The sequence below is a fragment of the Notolepis coatsorum genome, assembly GCF_963971535.1.
Source record: "Notolepis coatsorum genome assembly, chromosome: 1".
Lineage (NCBI taxonomy): Eukaryota > Metazoa > Chordata > Actinopteri > Aulopiformes > Paralepididae > Notolepis > Notolepis coatsorum.
In genome coordinates this window covers 305078534-305086293 of record NC_140165.1, presented here as the reverse complement: position 1 = coordinate 305086293, position 7760 = coordinate 305078534, and positions in this window count along the sequence as shown.

Here is a 7760-nt window from a genome sequence, read left to right as displayed (position 1 = left end):
CGATCACGTCAAACCTCTCTTTCTCTCTCTCTCTCTTGTGGCTCCGGGGACATTTTAGTGTTTTGACAAGCCTCACTAGACGGAGGCTGGGAGCCTTATGTTTACGTGGCTGTCGGCAGGCTGGGCCCTGAACTACACGCCGCATGGAAAACTGATCCATTTATCTTATGAGTTGTGAAGATGTATCTGACCTTGGCGCCCTGAGGAAATGGTGATAGATTGTAGAGCAGGGCAAAAATGAGGTTTCCACCGGAGGATCGCGGCTGGTGCCATTAATTCCCCTATGGGATCTAATAGTATGCACTGCAGAGAATATTATTGCAAGATGCTGTAGTGAAATTGGATATTTCTGGGTTGTATTTTTGGGCAATATTACGCAGGCTTAATGTTTTTCAGTGTCTTCTCAAATTAACTGGTCACGGGTTGTGGGATTATGCTGTTAAAGCCCCAGTTTGTGATTACTTTTTTTTTTTTTTTTACCATGTACATAATATATATTCAAATACATAAGTTAACTGAAGAGTTGGATCTGTAGGTGGAAAATGTGCTTTTTGTAACTTTGTTTTAACCCACCCTATTTTACAATATCTTTTATTCAATAATAAATGTGTTAAAGCTTTTACAGCCACAAAATAGAATTGACCTATCTCAAACCCTGCCCTCTTTTCTTGGTCGTCAAATCACAACTCTAGCTTGAAGCAACAGGTCTCATAGTATGGGCAAATATTCTGTATGTAAGAGTTGAGTCGTCAGTCAACTAGAGGATAAAAACAGCTTTCCATTGCCTTCTCCTCTTTTCGGTGGAGTGGCTATACTTTTTATTTTTCTTTAACGTTTTGGATCACTGATTGGGCCTTTACATTTTTTTTTTATAAATAATGATTTTGCGGCTTATGCTGCCGACTCGTATCCCCGCTGCGCTGGTCCTGTAACAAGACCATTTCGCGCTCATACCATCCCGCCCCGTTTTATTAATTAGATAAGATTAGTATAAAGGCAGACGCATTACAGCTCGGCTCAGTTATGGACCATCTAAGAATGATTTGGAGCATCTGAGTGCATCTTTTTTTACTGCAACATTAGTGCCTGCCAGTAGCCGCCGCAGTAGCTGCCAAAAGAAAGCCATGCGGAGAGGCTGTGATCAGAGATGATGAGAGAGATGAAGAAACCAGGAGTGAATTTGAGAAATACTCTCTCGCTGCAGGAAGCGTGTGTCCATGTGCCAGGACTATTTTATCTGGGTTTTTTTTTTTTTTTTTTTGACTGTAAGCATTTTTAATGTGGTATTGATTAGTGAGGTCATTAGCGGTGATTAAAATCTCCTGCGATCATCCCTGTGCTCCCTCCCTGCGTGTTTGGACTGTGGATGAGCTCATTGGAGAGGACGGCGGAGCATCCCAGGGAGACAGGCAGGCAGGCAGGGAGAGAGAGAGAGAGAGAGAGCGGGCGTTCGCTCCATGCAGAGTAGCGTTGCCGTGATTTACTGTTCCGGGGGCTGGTGATTGAGGAGAGCATTACGTCACAGCTGATAGATCAGAGGGTTCTATGCCAGAGTGGAGCTCCATCAACTGCTCCTGACAGTAGCGTCGGTGCCGTCGACAACTGATGAAAATGCGTTTGCGCAGGCAGGAGGGGGAGAAAAACACTGAGATATAGACCTGGCGGGGACTGTCACGTGATCGTTTTAAGACCCGACCGGTTCCAGACAAATTTTTTTTTCGCCTACGGTCGTTTCTCAAGGTAGCTGGGGTTTTATATACGGTTCCACTTATTCGATCGCTCCGACGTTTGACAGGAGTGGAGTGGAGTATAATTAAGTGACATCTGTGTTTTTTTTTACATGGGAAAAGAAAGCACTTGGGTACAAGACGTGTGTGTACGTAATACAATTGAATCTTTACTCGTTGCCATGGTAACTACTACAGTACCCATATGCCTCAGCGTTCGAAGACCACAGTCACACTGCAGAGCTGAGAGGACGACATTACAAAAGAAAAATGGTCAAAACAACAGACAGAATACACTATTGGAATCATATATTCGTGATTACCTCACTTTTGTTTGTTTTTAAATGCCATCGTTTTTACATTTTGTGCGTTTTATTCACGGCAACAAAGATGGCAGCGAATACCGCGATAACCACACAAACGTTGCAGTGGTTGTGCTCTTGTGATGGGTCCACAGTACATGACTGGCAAGGCTTCTGGGTATTGTAGTAGTTACCATGGAAATTAGTAAAGATTACAATATAAAACACGTTTTCTCAGGGGCGCCCTCGTGGCGCATACCATAGTGCCTCGCGCACCTACGCGGCCGACCCGGGTTCGATCCCAGCTCCCGTCGTTATTTGTCGCATGTCTTCCCCACCTCTCCTCCCGTTCGCCCTCTCCTCTGTCGGTCCTGCGTGACCAATAAAGCTGTAAAAATGCTAAAAATAAATACAAATTAAAATTAAAAAACACATTTTTAAGTTAAAACATTTACTTTTATTGGTTGGAATAGTATACAAATGAAATAATCTATACCCCCGTCAAAGATTATGGACGTACACTTTACAGTTTGGCTGTAATACATTTGATCTTCAGAGGGTGGAACCTCACTCCCAGGTATACATCAGATTTACTTTCTTTGCCTAGAGCTTTGTGGAAAACACAGACAAAACACTGCTAAGCCAGTTAGCTGAAATTACAAACACATGTTCTACTTGCACTGAACCAAATAATAGCTAGTACCTGTTATATATATCATGTGAAACTAAAGCTAGAGATACCAGCCATGGCAATATTACTGGGGAAGGGGCTAACGAAAGTATTGCTCTGAAATCAAGCAGAACAGAATGAAACCTGAGATCAGATAGTACCTACTTTCTGTATGTGCATTGTGCACTTCTGCTGAAAGTAAAATAACTGTGAAATACAACCATTCCAAGCAAACATCCTGCTCTATACCCACTACTTACATTTCCACACTACTATCTAGCACCTGCAGTTAATGGTTACTTACACAAGATATAATTATATATATGTGTTATAATTAAAGTATGCACTTTTGTTACTCCACTCCCTGCAGACATAAACTGTCAGATTAAGAGCTGGAGAAGAGCCTTCAGGCTACTGCAGCATGCTGGGGAGGTTGGTGAGATGAGTTCACTGATGTTCTGTTCCAGGATAATGAGCCTTTTCTCTCAGTATGTCTACTCATCACTTTCTCTACATCAGTGGTTAGTGGTTCTCAAAGTGTACCCATATAAGTAAATGCATCAGGCCTGCCGGCCACAGACCCCATCTGAAAATAATTTGTCCCAGAGTATCCTAGAGCAGTGTTTCTCAAACTGGTGGGTCGCGACCCAAAAGTGGGTCGTGGGGCCATTTTGAGTGGGTCGCGGATGTGTGTGCAAAAAAAGAAAAAAAGAATAAAAAATTATTTTTATACTTTATTTATAAACCATAGTGGTTCAAAAATGTTGGTCGCGACTTAATGACTAAGGAAAATGTTGGGTCCCGAGGCTAAACCAGTTGAGAACCACTGTCCTAGACTCAGAGGATATGTATTATTAGATGTTTAGTCTAGGATGCCATGAATGTCTATACTGTCAGTGGGGAGAAAACAAACGAGAATGAAAACTGATCAACTAATTCCTATACTGGTGTGATGCCAATTTCTTTTTACAATTCTTCCTGTTGTGGATGAAAATTCTGAATGTTTCCTTTCAAAAGAGACCAGACTCATGCATGTGCTATAAGTATAAAGTATAATAAATTGCAGATTACTTTGGGTATGCAATTTCCAGATGTTTTCTGGAAAATGTGCCCGTCAGTTAAGTAGTTAATGTCGAAAAGACCAAAGACCTAGTCAACTTCAGTAGGAAGAAGGTGAAAGTCTCTCCTGTCATCATTAGGGGGCAGGAGGTAGAAATCATTCAGTTCTATAGGTATCTTGGTGTCCACCTGGACAGCAAGCTGGACTGGAAGAAGAACACAGATTCAGTGTTCAAGAAAGCCCAGCCTCTGCTTTTTCATTTTAGGAAGCTTAGATCCTTTGACACCAGCAGGTCACTTCTTCATGTGTTCTACCAAGGTATCCTTGCTAGTGTCCTCTTTTATGCTGTGCTCTGCTGCGGGGGCAGCATCACGGCCATTGACAAAAAACGTATAAATAAAATCATTAAAAAGGCTGGCTCAGTGATTGGCCTCCCTCCTGATTCCTTGGAGATCATTATAGTCAAGCAAACTATAGGACTGAATTGAACGCTATTCTATCTTTTGAAGGCCACCCTCTGTACAATATATTTGATGCTCTGCGAAGCTCATTTAGTGATAGGTTTGTGACGCCTCGATGCTCTACTGAGCGATTGAGAAGGTCCTTTGTTCCTGCTGCGGTTAAATTCTTTAACGAACACCGCTAGCTCTGTGTCGAGAGGCTCTCTTCTTCTCTTCTTTTTACAGTGTTATTTAACTTGTATTGTATGTTATTGTTTCTTGTTTGTGTATTTGTATTGACTCTGGTGGCAAAAACCATGTTTCCCATGGTTAGTAGACATGGCTCGCTGATAACAAACTATCATTACACATGGGCAAAACAGAGTCCATTCTCTTCGGTTCAAATAACAAACTCAGCAAGACCGACGGCTTCTCAGTTACAGTGGGTGACAATATTGTCACAAGGAAAGATGAAATTACCTACCTGGGTTCCATCCTAGAGGCTAATCTCTCCTGTGACAAAATGGCATCCAATGTAATAAAAAAAGTCAACCAACGAACTCGATTCTTGTACCGGATCTCCTCTCTGGTAAACAAGAATACCCTGAAGACTCTGGCAGGAGCACTCATTCAGGGGTACTACGACTATGCTTGCACCTCATGGTACCAAAGCACCTCAAAGGCGCTAAAAACAAAATTACAAACATCTCAAAACAAACTGGTCAGACTACTGCTTGACCTTACTCCTAGAACCCACCTCACCCCTGCCCACTTTGACAACCTAGGATGGCTTAGAGTAGACGACAGAGTACAGCAACTTGCAATGGGCCTGGTCTACAAGATACACTACACGACCAAGGTACCCATGTACATGTCAAAATACTTCCCAAAGGTCAGTGAATACCACGATCACAACACCAGAGGGAGCTCCACAAATCATGTTAAACCCAGATTCGGCTCAAATAAGGGACTAAACACGTTTCGCAATTATGCCACATCAATGTGGAACGCCCTACCCAAAGCTGTAAAGGAATGTGGATCACTACCCACTTTCAAAACCTCTCTCAAGGGACACCTACGGGAGACTGCAATTCAACACTGGCCCCTGTAAATATCCTAACCCAACCCCCTCCAATGTACAGTCATTTACCTAGTATGGATTTGTCAATAGTCCAATGTACAATTTTGTTTGTTTGTACAGTGTCTCCTCCCCCCCCCCCCCTCAATGTACAGTTTTGCTTGTTTATACAGTGTGCCCCCCCCCCCCCCCCCCCCCCCAACCACCTCCAATGTAAATTACCCAGTATGGTTGTCAATATCCCAATATACCCAACCCCCCCCACCCAACCTCCTCCAATGTACAGTTTCTACGTCAAATGTATATACTCCCTTTTCTTGACTCCTTCTGTATCACAAACAGTACTGTATTTGCAAATCTGGTATGTCATAAATGTATAGATGTAGCAGTACTGACTATCTGTATGTCATGTATGTCATATATGTCCTGATGAATTGAAAATGGGGGACCCTGATGTAAACAAGACGAAAGTCTTTCTCTGGTCTGCATCCCCTTAACAATTGTGTGTATTGAGCCGTACTGTATTGTACCCATTCTGCAATCTGTTAATAAAGTTTTCAATCAATCAATCAATCAATCCCCTTGGAGATTAAGAATAAAAACCATACCATACATTATCTTATTGGGCTAACGTCTGGTGAACAAATGAACAGTGAAGTTATGCTAGCTCACCTGCACATTTTCAACTGTAATTCCTAGGGAGGATATATGTCACATACAGTTTGTTAATTAATTATGAACAAGCGATTAGAATGTGTTAACAAATTAACACATCATACTTCATAATCAGTCCAAACTGTAGTCCATGAGCACCATGAGACTGAGACCGAGGCACTCTGTACAGGACGTATGGAGATACAAATGATAGAGGATTATGATCCGTCTTTGCACGTTTTCTTTTTATAATATCATTCATTATAAATGCTCATATATTTGGTCGTACATTTATACACTATATAATGACATCTGTACTTTTAAAGGGCAAGTTCACAGTTTTGTACCCCTAGCCCTATTTCCTACCTACCAATGATGTTGTCAATCGCTAGAGTCCTTTCTTTAGCACAATACTAAATATACACTGCGGCTCGGGCTAGTTAGCCACAAGACTAATGCAAAGCCAATGAGGGCCATGCTCCACTCTATCCAGTATGAAGACCAGCATGGCTAGTGCTGAGAAAGAACTCTACCGACCCACAACAGCATAGGTCAGTGGGAAATAGACATAATATGTAATAATAATACTACTACTAATAATGTTATTCTGAACCTACTCTTCCATATCATGTCTAAGGACTACAGTTGAAAACTATAGTTGGTTAGCTCAGTGGTTCCCAGAGTGGGGTCTCCAGTATAATGAAAAATGGTTTAATTTCAGTTTTTTCATTCAATAGAATGACTATTTTAATCACAGTTTTCATTCTCATTTGTTATCTCCCCACTGACAGTATACTGACAGTTATGAAATCCAAGAATAAATATCTGATATATCTAATAATAACAACTAGACATGTGCTGTCAGTGACCGGTCCCTGATATAGATATATATATATATATATATATATATATATATATATATATATATATATACACACCATCTCTCTGGATACCAGTTTCATCTCTGAAGAACAGTTTCATGACTGTATGACTAACAGATCAGGAGATATAAACTCATTGAACATTTTAAGTTCGGCCTGATGATGGCATTAGAGGAAAGGTCATGGGGTCACGAACATCAATAGGCTTCTTCCTCTAGGGGTCATGTGTGTGCATGTGCACAGCAAATTAGAAAAGATTCGAACGAAAAAGCTATTTGAGTTACCGCGTTCACGATAGAAAATGTGTGAAATTTTGGACTGACGGTGGCAAACAAAAAGGTCATGTGGTCACAAAAATCGATAGGGTTCATCCTCATTCTGAGATATAAATATCCTCTAAGATGGGGATCGTCTGGGCCAAATTATTTTCAAATGGGGTCTGTGGCCAGCAGGCCTGCTTCATTACTTATACGGGTACAATTTGAGAACCACTAACCACTGATGTAGAGAAAGTGATGAGTAGACATACTGAGAGAAAAGGCTCATTATCCTGGAACAGAACATCAGTGAACTCATCTCACCAACCTCCCCAGCATGCTGCAGTAGCCTGAAGGCTTGTCTCCAGCTCTTAATCTGACAGTTTATGTCTGCAGGGAGTGGAGTAACAAAAGTGCATACTTTAATTATAACACGAGTGTTATTATAATTATATCTTGTGTGAGTAATCATTAACTGCAGGTGCTAGATAGTAGTGTGGAAATGTAGGGCTGGGCGATATGGCCAACATTTTTACCACGTTAAAAATTTTCATATCGTTCGAAATTGATAATTATCTATATTTTTATTAGTATAACATTTTTTTTTCTTCTTTTTTATTATTTAAACAACAAATGTATGTTTATTTTGCAGCAATTCTTTGTCGTTGCCGCCATCTTTATAGTGTTACAG